The sequence below is a fragment of the Protopterus annectens genome, chromosome 8.part0, assembly GCF_019279795.1.
Source record: "Protopterus annectens isolate FY-2018-M chromosome 8.part0, PAN1.0, whole genome shotgun sequence".
In the NCBI taxonomy this organism is placed as follows: domain Eukaryota; kingdom Metazoa; phylum Chordata; order Ceratodontiformes; family Protopteridae; genus Protopterus; species Protopterus annectens.
The window spans coordinates 390,389,503-390,405,764 of record NC_056741.1 but is presented as its reverse complement, the minus strand read 5'-3'; the positions used below and the strand labels follow the sequence as shown (position 1 = coordinate 390,405,764).

Sequence of the window (16,262 nt, the reverse complement as noted above, 5' to 3'; positions counted from 1 at the left end):
GTGTAGAGTGCTTCTACATCTAGGGTGACCAGTAAATATTCCTCCATCCAGCCTTAGTTTGAAGATGTCATTTAGAAAAGCCCAGGAGTCCTTGATGTAGTATTTGCTGTTCTGTACAATGGGGTTAAGGATGTGGTCCACGTATTGTGAAATCTTTTCTGTTTTTGTCCTTCGGTTCGATACCACATGGCGGAAAGGTGGATTTTTAGGGTTCTTGTGAACCTTGGGGATTCCGAAAAATTTTCCAAGGCTGGGTGTCATGACCTGCATGAAGTCTTTTTCGTCTTGAGTGATCTCATCCCTGAGGTACAGTTCCAACAGTAGGTTGTCAATTTGTTTAAAGTTCTGTTGTACCTGGTTGATGTTGACCTTTTTGTAGAACTGGTTATTCATGAGGGATGCTTCAAGTGCTTGGATATATCTCTCCTGTTCCATCACTACTATCCCGGATCCCTTGTCAGCCTTCATGATCCGTAGGGATTTGTCCTGACTCAGTTCCTTCCAAGCCTGTCTTTCTTTCCTGTTCAGGTTGTGCCACTTTGCTGAGGGCTTATCAGAAAGGAGTTTCCTGATATCCCTTTCGCAGGTACTCGCAAAGAGGCTCAGTGTGTTGGAGAGTGCAGGAGTGTACAGGCTCTTCATGGTAAGGGGTCTGTTGTTATCTTCCGAGCTTTCCTCATCTTCTTCCTCTTCATATTGTTGTATATCTAATTTTAGTTGTAACTTTCTCAGGTAGCACTTGAGGTCCAGGATAACATCTGCCGTGTTGGCTCTCTGCGCCGGGATGAAAGAAAAGCCTTTCTTCAGTACCTTATGATGGCTTTCCGAGAAATCTCGTGTGGTGAGGTTAAAGATGTCACCTACCCCTGCTGGAGACCTGAAGTCAGTGCTATCAGGTGCTGGTATCAGTGAATGGGGAGGGTGATCAGGGTGGTCCACCCCAGTAATACTAGTACTGTATCCCGTTCCCGCTCCTTCTTCCCCTGTGATTGTTGTTCCCCCTCCTTCTCTCAATATTGTTGGTGTTGTGGTTCCAGTTTCGTTCATTACCCCCAGGTCTGAACCTGGTATAAGTCCTGGTTCTGGTTGTGAGTCCTGCAGAAGATAAAAAAACATTGTTGTTGCTACTTGTGCTGTTGTTGGAAGACTGGTCGTTGATTTGTGGGGTCTGATAAACCCTTTCTTGATTGATCGCACTGTCCGGTGTCCTGCGGTTTGTATTGTTGTTGTCCTCGTTGTTGTCGTGGTGGTCACGTTCACTGGTGTCTGGATCTCTCTGTGTCGGCTGATTCTGGAGAGGCATTTCTGGTCTTGGGTGTCCCCTAGCAGGAGTATGTACCATCATCTGGGAACTACTCCCTGCTAGTGGGCTGGATGTGATGAGGAGTCTATCCACCTCTGGTGTGTTGGGTCCATTTGTGGGTTCTTGTAATTCTGTCGTAGGCCTTAGTTCAGTTGTGGACAACGGATTGTTTGTGGGATATCTGTCTGGCCTTCTCCATGTGTGTAAGGAGCGTGTGGGCCTGATCGGGTATGCTTTTCCTTCCTCATATTGTTTAATGTCCCTAAGCAATTTGCCTTTCTTGCGTTCAATCAGTGCCGCCACATGCCTAGTAATTTTGTGCGGTACATTGTCCCACATTTCCGCGAAGTCAATAAATGTGGGATCCTGCAGGATGTGTGTTTGCAGATCATCTATTTGAGACTTGTAGGTGGCCATACTCTCAGTATTACTTTGGATGAGTGCTTTGATAGCTGCTAGCCCAGAGTCATTATATATTTTGACCAGTTCTTTGTGAAGCTGAGAGTTTGGAGTAGTCCTGTTAGGAAATTTGTTACACCTGAGACCCTGTGGGACTATAAAACACACACACTCCCACAAAAGTTTTCAACAAAAAAAGACTGCAAGAGATGAAGGAAAATGTAGGCAAGAGGTGAAGGAAATGTAGTCATTAAAAAGGAAGAGCAGCAAAACCCAGTAACAACAGGGATATTTTACAAAAACCTAAGCAAATGAGTAAGTAGTGAAGAAGCAGCATTCTGTTCAACTGCGATCGAACCAAAAAACGGAAAGTCAGCAAATCCTAAACGCAAAAACGAGCCGAAATAATAACTGCAAATGTGTCTTAGACAATAAACCATCCAACCACTACCTTTCTTTCCACTCCACTAGCTACCATGATTATAGCAAACTCAGATTTTCATATGCCTAGTACTTATTGTTTAGCATGAATCTCTTATTGTAACATTTGTTAATGTATGTTATGTACTTCACAGATAAAGATTCTAGTTGTCTACTGATGTACTATGTTCTTCATCTGTAAATATGTTATAAGTAATTGCTATGTTAAATTGTTAATGGCTACGTAATCCAATGTAACTACTGTCTATTTTAACTGTCGAGCTTTCCTCCCCAGGCCTCCCCTGAAAATGGACCTACGTCCAGTCGGACACTCCCGGTCAACAAATGTAAATAAATAAATAATAAATAAACCAATCCGTGTTAGAGATAGTCTGCAAAACCTATTTTTTGTGTCTCCGCATCCCATACATGCAACGTCCCAGCATCTTGCATTTCCGTGAGACCGGAACTTTTTCTACTGCAGCTTACCGGCATCTCATATATTTCCGTTATTGAGACAGCCCCGATCTTTTTGGGCAGCAAAGTTAAACTAAGACTAAAACTGGGAACATTGTTTTTTTTTTTCTTCCGTATCACACAAACTCTCATTTTTTTTCGCACACAAACAAAAGAAGAATAAAGCACTCTGGGAATGAAGAAATAGAAAATAAGTTGTAAAGCTTGAAGACCAAAGTTGTCTTGAAAACAACACTTCCTAACCAACCAAACTGCGTGGAAATTATGATGTTGTGTATGACATGAAAATGGGAAGCAAGTGCACGAAGCCAAGTCGTTCTACAGGAACCAGAAGATGAGCGGTTTATTCCACAGGGAACGAAAACAGTAATGGAATACGGTATAAGTATTTTTAAAGAAAGTTTATGCTGTTGGTGGGATTGTTTGTGACATCATTAATGACTTTGTAAAGAGCAGGTGATTAACCGAGTGGGAGGCAATATGTAGCCCTCGGTCCGAAACAAAAAAATGATTTTTCAGGCTGCAGAGTGTCCTGTATGCTGCCCAGCTGTATTTCTGAGGAAGTCCCATAAGAAAATAAAGTACCTGCTCAACACTGCTGTGAAAAGACATTCCGGCAATAATGGAGAACGTCTTTAGGAGGGCGGGGAAACAACCTTTGCAGGCGTGGCATCACATTGTTGGAGGGGTCCTTGTACGATCTTGAAGGAGGGGAAAAATTGTTGCTGAAACGCCAGTTTGGGGGTGGGAACTTAGTGAGGAAAAAAATCAGGTTTTTAGCAGCAGTTGTGACGTAAGCTTCTGGGAGACGGAAGCTGTCTTTTGCAGACCGCGAGATTTACTGAGGAGAGACTAAGGTATTACTGTATGGTAGTAGCATGTCTTGAGTGCTAAAAGCAGTTAGGTTTGCAGCATATGTTTTGTACACTACTGTTGGTATAAGGGATAAGTGTTAAAACATAAGGAAGTTTGTGCATTAGGGCATTGATCTCCGAACGTGGCGACTGTCTCTTGCTGTAAATGGAAAGGGTAAGTGCCAACATTTTTGTGGGCGTACTTCCCCTTTTTTTCTTAGTGTGGATTACCTTACCTTTAGAATTGAAAATGGCCCATGCTTGGTGTTAGTAGGTATCTTATTGGTATACTGGCATTAGATTGCTGGTATCCAAGTAAACAGTAAAAAGTCCCCCAAGAGAGCAGTGCGGCACATAATAATTAAAACATGTAGACCTTGTGTAGCGAAACTCCTTTCCACGTTGTTGCTTATGTCTTAATATGTTTACGTAAATGGTTGATATGTGCAGATTCGTATGGCTGTGCTTGTGACCGTTCTGATTTTATTTTAATTTCTTGTGATCGTTTTGCTTTATGCATATTGTTAATCTAACCACAGACTAACATTTTCGTATGTGGAAAGTCTGAATGTGTTTTATTACTAGAAGAGTTATTGTATACAAGCAACAGCTTTTTATACTCCTAGCTGTGTTTCAGCTATAAGCAGTCTATTTTTGTTACCTATACGGTCTCCACTTGAAATATGTTAAAGCTTGATGTTATAGGTTCAGATGTGCTTACTAGGCTATTGATCTGTGAGGATCTTAAGAAGTCTAGTCTTATAATCATATGGTAGTTTTTAGCCCAAATAGTTTACACACAACCCACAGAACGAGGGTATGTTGGTGCATTTTTTACATGTGTACCCTATCCCATGAGTAAACTGGTAGGGGAGTTGCTTAAAGTAAGAGAAGTACTTTGCTATGTACAGTGGAAGACTCTTTGTATGGGAGCAGTATTCTCCACAATATATGCCTGTTGTTCTAACATGTATTGTTCATTTTGCAGAGACTGATATCCCTTGATTGGGTGTTTATGATAACGTTGAACTTGTTAACAGGGCTGATAGAATCAAGACTGACTGTCAAAGCTTAGTAGTCTGTATGATACCAAGAAGAGGAACAAGGTTTTGTGATGGTCTTAATAGGTTTTAATGATTTAAGGCCTTGATTGTGTGTGTGTGTGTGTGTGTGTGTGTGTGTGTGTGTGTGTGTGTGTGTGTGTGTGTGCGTGCATTGACAACTGTTTGGTCAGGTACCTACGGAAAGGGACATTAGGCTGATAAATGAGTGTCGGAAACAGTGGAATGATTACAACCCTGGAACTGGACACTGTATAATTTCATTCTCCACATAGATTCCTAACTTTGGGATTGAGTTTAATAGTGCGTTGTTCAGGTGATAGTTACAAGAGGAGCCATAATTGCTGAAGGAGAGAATTATACAGCAACCGCTTGAAGTGTAGGACCCCACTCTAGTAAATGCTGTGAAGTTGAGACTGAAAGGCCAAAAAACTTACATATACCAAGTCTACTATTCCCCTTTCTCCGAGGTATGGTAATCCCAGAGTTGGTGTATGGGGACTCCCCCTTGCAAAAAAAAAAAAGGTTTTTAAATGACGAGAGTAATCATCAGTACCTGATTTTCTCTTGTATTTTTGACATTTTTTCTTATTTTCATTGCATCACCACTTAGTATTGTGAGTGTTGACTTTTTAGTTTAGAGCAGATTATAAATCTCTTAGCCTACGGTTTTGACACCAGCTATTTGTGTAGCACAGGTCTCCTGTGGAGTCTGTGGTGGCAGTAAGTTTGTAGTCATTTGCACAACATTTTGCCATTTAAGTAGACATTTGGTATTAAACCCTACATTCTTTCTTATGTGGTGAGTGCATGTCAGGCTAGTTCAGTACTTCTGTTTGCATTAAGGGTGTTTCAGCTGCAGTGCTAAGTGTCTTAAGAATTTGCAGGTTGTCATTGCAAAGTGTCTTTTAAACTGCTACTGTTACATTCAGCAACAAAGATAAGCAAAGCGTTTTTATTTCTTCATCTGTTTTAGTTCATTTTAACAGACTGAATCTGCTTTAGCTAATATCTAAAATCATATATATTAGCAGTTGTAAATAGTTGGACTACATTTTGTCATTTAAGTGGACTGTTTGTATTAAACTATAATTTCTTTCTTGTATGGTACATATCGGGCTAGTTTAGGACAAGTTTGCATTAAGGCAGATGTTCAACATTAGATCACTGCTGCAGTAGCAGAAGCTATTTGTGTTGCATCAAAACTATGACCAACCAAGCTAGCTTTTCAAAGCTTGAGTGCCTTTCATGTGCTTTTAGGGGGTGTGATTAGTAGCACCTTCATTTTCTTGGCTTTCTTTGTTTTGTTTGTATGTTTAAGTTGACAGTTCCCCAAAAAACGCACTTTGGGGGTGGACAATGTCTTTGCCAGTAGTCAAAACCCTAGACAAGACAAGTTAAGGTAATTTCTGGAAAAGTAGTATGGTCTGTCGATTCTCTACTCCCAGACTGACAAGTATTGGACCTCCTTAGAATGACACCAAAAACTCACCCACTTATCAAAGTTTATTATTTTTTGCTCGTATTGTGGAATCATTCTTGGAGAGGTTAGAATGCTTTTTAGTGTTGGGGACATACTTGTCTGGGACAGACAGTTTGAAAGCACCATCATCTCTTTGTTTATCCAGTTCGGGGAGGTATATCTCAAGTCATCGACACTAACTGCTGTGACAAAGTCATAACAATACTTGTTCAAGGACTTGAATGTGGTTGATCTGATAGATCCTGGTACTAGACAAGGAACGAACTCTCACTCTTTCTTTGCCCAGCATAGTAAAAAGATGCATCTGTATATCTTGTAGTGCAGTCACTTATAGTAAATAGAATGTGTAGTTGAGTAGATACATACCTTACAGGCTCGATAGCTATGTTTTTGAGACTCCTCTTGCGGTAGGTTTAATATGCTGAGTGCTTTGTGCCTGTGTTGCATTTTTTGCCTCCGTGTGTGTGTGTATGTGCGTGTGTTTGTGTTACACATGCATGTATGTTATATGTGTGTGTGTGTATGTACATCTCTCAAACACTGTTGTGCTGTTTGAAAAAATTTGCTTCTCACACTTCAGGGCTTTCCGCATTTCTTACAGTCTTGAATAACAAGACCTGCATGAGCATATCTTTGTGCTGCATAAGGAGAGGGATGCAATAAAATAGAGCCAATAGTGGAGCCTTGGGACTTCAGAACCTGCAACAAGTCACAGTTCTTAGTCCTGTGATTCTGAGCTACAAGTTAATGACCCAAATTAGGTTAGAATTTCAGAAATGGTAGCTTTTACAATTTGGGCAGAGAAAACTGTAGTGTACAAACAGTAGGAAGTAGCAGGGAGAGAGAGGTACTTAGTGTATCAGTGGGGGCTGGGGGCAAACACAAGAGCAAGGGAAAAGCAGAAGCAATGTAACAAACAGACGTTGGAATGCAACTTTCACCAGGCACAGGACAGACAAAATATACGGCTTTGTTAAGGGCAGATCCTGCCTCTTAAACCAAGGGCAGATCCTGCCTCTTAAACCTGGTTGATGTATTTGAAACAGTCACCAAGGCCATTGACGAGGGGAAGGTGGTCCACACAGCCTACCTGGACCTCGCAAAAGCCTTCGATACAATACCCCACTCGGGCATTATAGATAAACTCACCAGCTTAAATATAAACTCCTATATCACTAGATGGTTGCAAACTGGCTCAAGGACAGAACCCACATGGTTAGAATTGCTGGAGCCATGTCAGACTCCAAACCAGTTACAAGTGGCGTCCCACAAGGCTCAGTCCTGGGACCTCTCTTGTTCGGTATATATTTCTCGGAGGTACAGGCTAACACGGAAGGACTGTGGCTGACCAAGTTCGCAGATGACTGCAAACTGGGCGCCATAATCGACTCTGAAGATGCAGAAACCAAACGGCTGCAGGTACACTGAGGTGCCCAAAACACACAACAGCAGCAAAAGTAAATTAAGGCACCAAAGTTACACACTGGAAATCAGTCCCAATACTTTATTGCAGAAGACAAACGGTAAGCGCTTTCACAACTTAATGTTGCTTCATCAGACCACATCACTACAACTGATGCTTGGTTAAATACTAGGACAATTAGTATGGCATCACAATTTAAAGAGATATTACTCCACTAACATAAGAACATATATCAATATCCATAAAAAAATGCATAAAATATATAGAAAGGTGTGTATTTACACACAATAATATTTAAAAAAGGGGGAATTTTTTAATCAAAATATACATATACACACACATTTTGTGCACATATAACCATAATAGTACAATAAAAAATATATAAAAAAACTCATATTTAGTGTTTAAGGCACCTTGCCTTAAGGTAAGGAACTAATGAGGTGCAGCCATTCAAACCAGGATATCTATCTGCTTGTAATTTAGTGATCCATTGTTGTTCTAATTCTTCAGTGTGGTTTTCTACATCACCACCTCTGTTTGTCCTTATTATTTGTTGTAAGATTAAAAATTTAAAACAATGACTACTGTCTGTATTCAGGACATGATTAGCTAGAGCGGGAGTGTCCAACCCGCGGCCCGCGGGCCGCATGCGGCCCTCAGAGCTCTTCCATGCGGCCCGCGACCCTTAAATTTAAATTTAATTTTAATTTAACTTTTTTTCCGTGTGTTTACCCGTTCACGTACTTTTGCTGTTCTGCGCATGCGCCAACTTTCGTTTTTTCACGTTTTTTCATACCAGCGTCGTTCCGCTGGTATGCGCATGCGCGAAAACACCATTCGGTCGTTTTTTAAAGTTCTGGTAAAGCCGAAGGAAGGCGCGAGATCGTGGAGAGAGGATTTATTTTATTTCGGAGTACAGTTACACTACAACATAGCAAAAGGTAAGTAATTTTGTGAGTTTAAAGTGGACAGATTGTTTTTTTTTTTAGCTACTAGAACTTGTACATTTGTTTACTGAGAATGTCAGCTGGGATGATTTAGTAGACTTTTAGGCAGAGAAATTCTGCAGTATATGACAAGATGATGCATACAGAAATGAGTAGCAGCGAAAAAAGAATAAGCAATAACAAAAGCAGTTAAGAGCTGTTAAGATATTTAATCTATGGAAAGGAAGCACATGTTAAGAAGAGATGCGAGGATCTTTTCCTTGTGCTGTTTTAAATCAATTGAGCTGTTACTTTTACTTTTTCAAAGGTGGTTGTTATTAAAACTGTCCACGTCTTGGCAGGTAAGCAAACTGGAGTATGAGTGTCGATATGTAAACCATACACAGAGAAATATATAGATAATATCTATATCTATAATTACCAAAACATGGCAAGTCTGCACCTGATGAGGTCAAAAAAGGCAGAAACATGGCATGTCTACAGCTAGTGGGGTTGTATTTACTGGGTTGCATGTATCCATAAAGAAAAGTAAAAGGGACTCAAGGGCATTCAGAATCTATGTAGCTGAAACACTGTGGAAGTTTGAGGTATTACATAGTGAAGACGTTAGGTTGGTTGGGTTATTCTTGCAGTTTTACTGAATTATTTCTACTTTTTGATTGGAATATTATTTGGGATATTTCACAGGCTCCATAATATTTATGGACATCAAGCTTAATTTCAAGCTGTTTGTTTCTAAAGTACAGAAGAACAATCCACTTCTACTGTACTGTTGAAATCAGGAAAAAATGATAACATACCAGGTCTGACTCTAGTTGTGTTTGGTGTTATTGACTTGGGATTAAACTTATACAGTGAAGATTCAAGCGTGATTGGGTCTTTCTTGCTGCTTTAACTGAACAATTTCTTTATGTGACCTTCTTACCCTTTGGTCTGAATGTTTGGATGTTACTTGGGACATGTGTGTGTGTGTGTGTCTTTTAGCTGGACAAGAATGTTTAGCTTCATTAAATCAAAGTCTACTTGTATATTAATGGACACAAGTTGTTTATCTTCTGCACATGGAGAGTTGTTAGCAATGTAAGTGAATGTAACAAATTCACTTATACTATGGGGTTGGTTTCACAAGGTGCATTCAGTGTGAGATCACACAGTGTAATAAGGGACTCTGCCTTTTCCTCCATTCTTGTATAATGTCTTGAGTTGATATATATATAAAGTGATAGTGGTATGAGAGGGTCACTTTTAGTTTATTTATTTATTCTTACCTGTTTGTTTGATTTTGATATGCAACAATGGTGTGATAAAGTTATGGATTTTCCTCTGTATACTGAATGGCCAATGAGGTGTGAGTCTACTATTTAGTACAGACCCTACATCCATCCGTGTATCTATCTGTCTATTTATCTGTCTATGAATTTTAGGGCAAATACTATGCATTTATTAATTTATTTATTGTTCAAATTCACCTACAATACAGCCAGTGGGCTGACTTTGCTATTAGTTTATGACACGTTGCTTTTTTTTTTTTTTTTTGCTCTTCAGTTCATGTAAGAGACCTTTTTTTTTTTTTTTTGGTCCTCACTTGCCGTTTGCCCCCAGACCATTTCTGTTGACTCAATGCGGCCCTTGCAACTGAAAAGGTTGGACACCCCTGAGCTAGAGCATTTGATTGCTTCTGGTTCTGTATGTCCCTTATATGTTCTAACATTCTTTCTTTAAAACTCCTACTTGTTTTGCCTACATAATAGGCATGGCATGCTTGGCAAAAACAAAAATAAACAACATTGACACTTTTACAATCATAGTAATTCTTCGTATAAAGTTTAAAACATTTCACAGGATGAATGTACTAATTTTTAGTGTAGACATGCTGACAAGCAGCACAATTCCTGCACGGGAAGGTGCCCTGTCTGTTTGAGAGATTTTTTCTAAAAGACTGATGTTCTCTATTACAGAGCTGCTGCTTTAAAGACACATTATTTCTAAAACTGAAGTTTGGGGTGTCGCCAACTGTGGAAACCAGACCTGGTATTTCATGTAATAAGTGCCAATTCTTTTCAGTAATTTCTGTATACTTATTGATGTCCCTTGCAAATCTAAACACTATTCTAAACTTATTTCTATCAATACTTGTATCATAAGGTATACTTGTATCAGCACTATAAGAGCTCATGTATGGTTTACATCTTGTAGATCTCAATTTCCATGCATCTGCTACCACTCTAGTGATTTCTGAGCTAGAATAGCCTCTTGTTTGAAATTCGTCTTGTAACTTATTTAAAGCAACTACTACCTCTTCATCATTATTATGTAGGCGTAGGGTTCTATAGACTTGTCCTTTGAGGACATTTCTAGGTATGTGTCTCGGGTGCATGCTTGACCTGTAAAGACAGGCATTAGTTCTTGTGGGTTTGTGATAAATACTGGTTCTTATCTGCTTTAAATCAGTAAGGGTGACACTCACATCCAAGAAATCAACACATGTATCAGAAAAAGTAAAAGTAAACTTCAAATATCACAGAACAAGTATAAATGCAAATAAATAACTTTTTTTCTAAAACCTGGAAAGAAATTTATCATCATGCATGTCACCAGGAGCAGGCAAATTCCATTTTGCACTTGCAAACTCTTAGTGCTAGCCCGCCCCCCCCCCCGGCACCTATCACTTAAAATGGTCACACCTCTCAAAATGCTGCCCCCCAGTACATAATAAATCTAAGTAACACTTTCAGATGTTCCCCCTGAAACTATTTAAAAATATTGTTTTAGAGTAGCAGTATTGTACCTGTTCTTCATTTAGACAGCTGTAGACATAATATGACCTGAAAAAAATGTACTCAGTAGAGTTCAAAGAGTATGCCTGGCTACACCCTTGCATGTCACTGTATTTGCATCTGAAGGTATTTAAAGGACCACTATGGGCAAATGATTTTGTCAAGAATTACTGCACCTCCCAAAGATGCATTTAGCAAAATAAGTACTCCTTCCTAATTTTATTTATTTTTATCTTTCTCTGGCCTCATGGGGGCAGACATCCCGATTCCCTTGTAAAGCTAAATCAGTCCCATAATGCACTACAAGAACACCGATTCTAAGAAAAATTTGTTGTTTGACTAGACCTCCATGCAGTTAGAATGGAACACCTAAAAAAAAAACTGACAGGTTTTGAGAGTCTGCAGATCAGTATCATTGACTGGTCTGTACTGAGTTTTACAAATGTTGTTTCTACTGATCTGCTACACATTATCTCAAAGAAGCTTGTGAAAATATCAACAAACCACTGAGATAAAAAATACTTTTTACAAAGAGCAGTTTTGCAAGTTTCAGTTCCTGGCCAAGTTGCTCCCCCCATCTCCACTCCTTCAATGAGCTAGTCTCTCACATATCCACCTTGGCTCGATTCAATTAATTAATCAACTTTGCATGATAATAGACCTCAAACAAGTCACAGCCTGGTGTGTCATTAAAACTGCATTTTCCAGGGGGGAAAAAAGCACACATACAGTCCAGAATTTAGGCCAGTCTGTCCATTTCTTAAAATGCACACAGTAAAATATTCGATTGGAACTTACATTCTGGCTGCTCACATGGTTATCTTTGTATGGTTATTCTGTTATAGCATAACACGAACTTATGGTATTTAATGCCAAGCTTTACATAACTATGAAACGGTGCAGTTCACTGTTTCTTCTTAACTGTGACTTCCTATGCCTCTAATATGACCCAGTACTTTCTTTTACTATTGCTTTATGTAGTTTGTTTTGTATATTTGTAGCATATTTCTCACCCTCTCAGCAACAGACTCATGGAGAGAGCTTCCAAATCGGATGCTTTTGAAAATAGCAGTACTGCTGATTTAGTAAGCTCACAAAATAGGACTGCATGAATTAGCAGAACAGAAGTCACCAGGAGATCCAACAAGCCTCCACTCTTCTGTTCTCCATTGTAACTTCCCAAAATCACATAGGCTTATACATAACTTCATGACACTCACATGTATTAAAACAGTACCAGCACTGTAGCAGTGAAACCCTACTCCAAACAGGACACTCAAAACAATGTGCTGACAAACCCAGAGCAATGTATGTCTTAAGCAATAATAAAATTGCTTGGGACGATACTCAGAAGAGTTTTCCTCTTAATCTCTCCATTTCACAATGCATAACATTCACATCACACTTACAAAGGTACACCATCCCATAAACACACAACCATCCATACCAGTCAACTTTGAGGCTTTTTCCAACTCTCTGTAAAACACTGCTGTAATGGCCCTGCTGAGGGGGTCAGTTGTGTAAGTGCAGAGGACTGGCTCCAGTAGGTAGGGTTGGGAGTCCAGAGATGACCTCCATCAGCCATCTTCCTTTGAACATGGAAGTTATCTCATTGCTGTTGGTATTTAAAAGGGGTAAGTGTCCCAGCAACAAAGGTCAGTCAGTAGTTTTTTTTTTTTTTTTTTTTTTTTTTTTTGTTTTACTGTTAATAAATAGTTGTCTTTGCAGTCCTAACATAGGATATTGGTAGGTCCAGCAGACACATTTTATAGCAGCCAATAGAAAGTGAAGGGGGAAAGATCTTGTCTAATGCCCTACTGTAACCTTTAAAAAAAAAAAAAAAAAAAAAAAGAGAGAGAAACAGAACATGTTTTTATTGCATAATATCTTGCTTGTACATTGAATAAGAAGGGAGGTAAAGTCAATGTAAATGTATACTGGGGGCTCCTATTCCCCACATCCTTTTTCACTAGGAGCTAATTTAGGGGTGGATAAGCAACTGCTGTGTTGGGTGCTATCTAAGTGAAGAAAGATTTGTTGACAGCTCCGTTGTGAATGCTGTAAGGGGAGAGATTGGAGGAGGGGAGTTAGGAGGCAAGGAGCAGTGAGAAAAAGAAGTACACAAGGGTGAAAACCAAATTGGGGGAGTGTTTAACAAAAAGTTAGGGAATAGGGGGTAGAAATTCTCTAAGTAGGTTAAACAAACATGACTGATGTGAGTGAGTATGGAAAAGATCATTTTCACAAAGGTCTGTTGTAGGAAATTCAAGGTCTGAGTGCATACAGTAGGTGTGCTTACATAATTTCTCCAATAAATAAAAGGGAGTTTAAAACAAGTGTGAAATAACACAGGTATGTAGACCAGTGAAAACATACCTTGGTCTGGTGAAATAATGTTAGTGGACAGAATTTTCACTTTTTTTTAGACGCATGCTGAAGTGGTTGTCATTTAAGAGGAGTAATGGGGGATATCGGATGTATATGAGAGAGCTGACCATTAAAGTTAAGATGAGCTGAAGTAGTGAGGTTTTGAGAGTATCTTAAAAGTGTATGTTGGAAGGGAGAATCAGAGTAGCAGAGGGAATTTAACATAACAGGAGGGACATCTTTTGTGAATGTGTTGTGAGTTAATGGAGCATTAATGAGGGAGTAAAAGGAGAAGCATGCAGGAAAGAGACTTCGAGAGAAGAGGATAGATGATGTGCTTACTGGAACTGGAAGGATGAAGTGAAGGGAAGGGACATGAGTGAAAAGCAAGCGCAGTGACGACAAAAGGGGAGAAATGTATTGATTGCATTTGTTAACCGGGAAAGTCCACTTGGGCCTAGAAAGAGCCCATTTTCAGTGGAGGCCCAGGAGAAAACATTGAAACAAGTAATGAAATTCATAGCAACAGCAGTAATAATGTTTACAGTCAGAGTAATAAAATGGTACAGTTGGCATCCATATCTGCATTTAGAGTGAATGCATTCAAAGGGAAGGGAAGAATAAGTGTAAGGTGGACATGAGGAATGTAGAGGCAAGAGAATCTGAAATTGGATAAAGAGAGTGAGGTGGCCCTAAGTACAGCTGACCCACTGTCATAGTTATGGCAGATTGAGGGGCAATGAGGCACACTATACATAGAGATAAGGTGGTTACACTGACTGCGGAAGTAACTCCCTAACCATAATGTACATAATTTTACAGCAAAGGGAGGAAGGAGAGTAGAGGAAAGGAAGTGGGATATTGGAAATGATAATGCCAAGGGGGATGCACAGGCAAAACTGAAGGAAGGTAGAATAAGATAGACGACTTACTACACAACTAATATAAGATTGTGGAATGTCAGTGGGTTACAGGCTAAGCAAAATAGAGGTAGAATGCTGAAATTAAGATGGTCTGGTACACAGGTGATCACCCTTCAGGTGACCAATCTATCACGACTTGAAGATAAAAAAAAATCAGATTTGAAGGGATAAATGGTAGGCTGGAGAGGGGGACAATGACTATCTGCTGCCACAAATTAAAATAAAGATGCTGTGTGAGGTATTGGCAGATATTATAAAATGTGAACAAGGAGTAGGGATAATAGTTGGAGACCAGAACATAATAACAAATAAGAACATCCAGTGGAGGCCCTAGGTTTGGAAGAGTGATGAAAGAATATTTCTGAGGGGTTATTGAAAGACAATGTGTTAGGTATATATGTGGGATGGGATGAAAGGCGGAAAGGAGAAGCTCAGGTTCACTTCTTACTCTCACAGGTATAAAACATGGGCTAGATTTGACTGGGCTTGTATTCCATTTGAGTATAGCTGTAGAGAACAGTCTGGGGAGGTAGATCAGTAGTATTTTCTGACTGTGTCCCATTAGAGGTGGTAATATAACACCAAGAGGTGTAGCTGTAAAGACATTGGGGGTTTACAACCAATTTACTTAAGAGGGAAGAGGAGACTGTGGGGGGCAGCATAATAAGGGGCAGAATCTACGTGAGATGAGAGAAAAAGGAATAAGTTTAAGTTAGAGACAAAAGGTGAGGAGAATATACAAAAAGTGGTTGTTAGAAGAGTTGAATGAGGTATAGAAAGATAGGGAAAACTGATGAAAGGAAGGAGGAGAGAGAGAGAGAGATTTTAAACAGACTCTGCAGGGCTAGGAAGATAATCAAGTTGGGGGGAGATTACAATAGAAAAATACTGAAAACACCAAAGCAGATAATGTTGGCAGTCAGACTCTCTGGCAAGAAGTAGAGGGAGGGGTATAAAGAAACTGTGAAAAGACTGGATGAGATACAGCACTAATTTAGAGGTATTGTGAGATGTTTGCAGAAGGATAAGCAGGGGAATTTGGGAGTTATGGATAAACAAGAATGGTAGGGCCCAGCTATGTTGAAACTTGGAAGCGATTGGTAGTTAGAATTTTATTAGACCAATTAATAGGGAAGAGACAAAAATTTGTTGGGGGGATGACAAAGGGTGGTTTCTCTGAGTAGTGATATCCTCCCAGTAGAATCTTGGGACTTGATAAATAGCTTATTTTGTGTAACCTTTTACTAATTGCTTTATGAAGTTTTAGAAGGGACTAGTCTGCTGAAACTACGGCGGAAGTAATAATAGTGATACAGAAAAAAGATCTGATGATATGTCCGGTTATAGATCAATATTAAACTACAATTACAAACGTTTTATGTATATTCTTACAGATAGGCTTATTCAGATCTTACTGACAGTTATTCATCGTGACTAGACTTGGTTTGTGGGAGAACAGTGGATAATTTGATTAGAACACTTTTGGGAATTCAAAATGGCAATAATGTTGTTAGATGCAGAAAAAGCATTCAGCTGAGTTAGGTGGGAATATCTATGGGATGTGATGGAGAGCTTGGGGGTTCTCTTAAGGACTGGATTGTGGTTTTGAAAATATTTTACAGCAAGAGTATAAAAATAAGAGTAAGACTGTCTGAGAGAATTAATTATAAAAAAAGGGGAGCAAAGCAGGGCTGCCCCCTGTCTCGTCTGCTGTTTGCAAAACCCCTGGCACAGATACTGCTGGAATAGTGAAGCAAAATGGTATTAATAAATGTATTAACTCAGACAGTGTTGTGGAGGTCATTGGAGAGTTCTTGAAAGGAAGTCT

General features: G+C 39.5%; 1 protein-coding gene across 3 annotated transcripts in view; it reads left to right on the top strand.

The window, feature by feature from the left end:
- Positions 1-2,604: 2,604 nt before the first annotated feature.
- The window catches only part of MGAT2 (alpha-1,6-mannosyl-glycoprotein 2-beta-N-acetylglucosaminyltransferase), a 269,236-nt gene continuing 255,578 nt past the window's right edge, over positions 2,605-16,262 (top strand). The window contains exon 1 of one of the 3 annotated variants that reach the window (XM_044079905.1): positions 2,605-2,978. The gene's annotated coding sequence lies outside the window, so the exon portion shown is untranslated. The other 2 variants (XM_044079904.1, XM_044079903.1) reach the window with 2 other exon arrangements.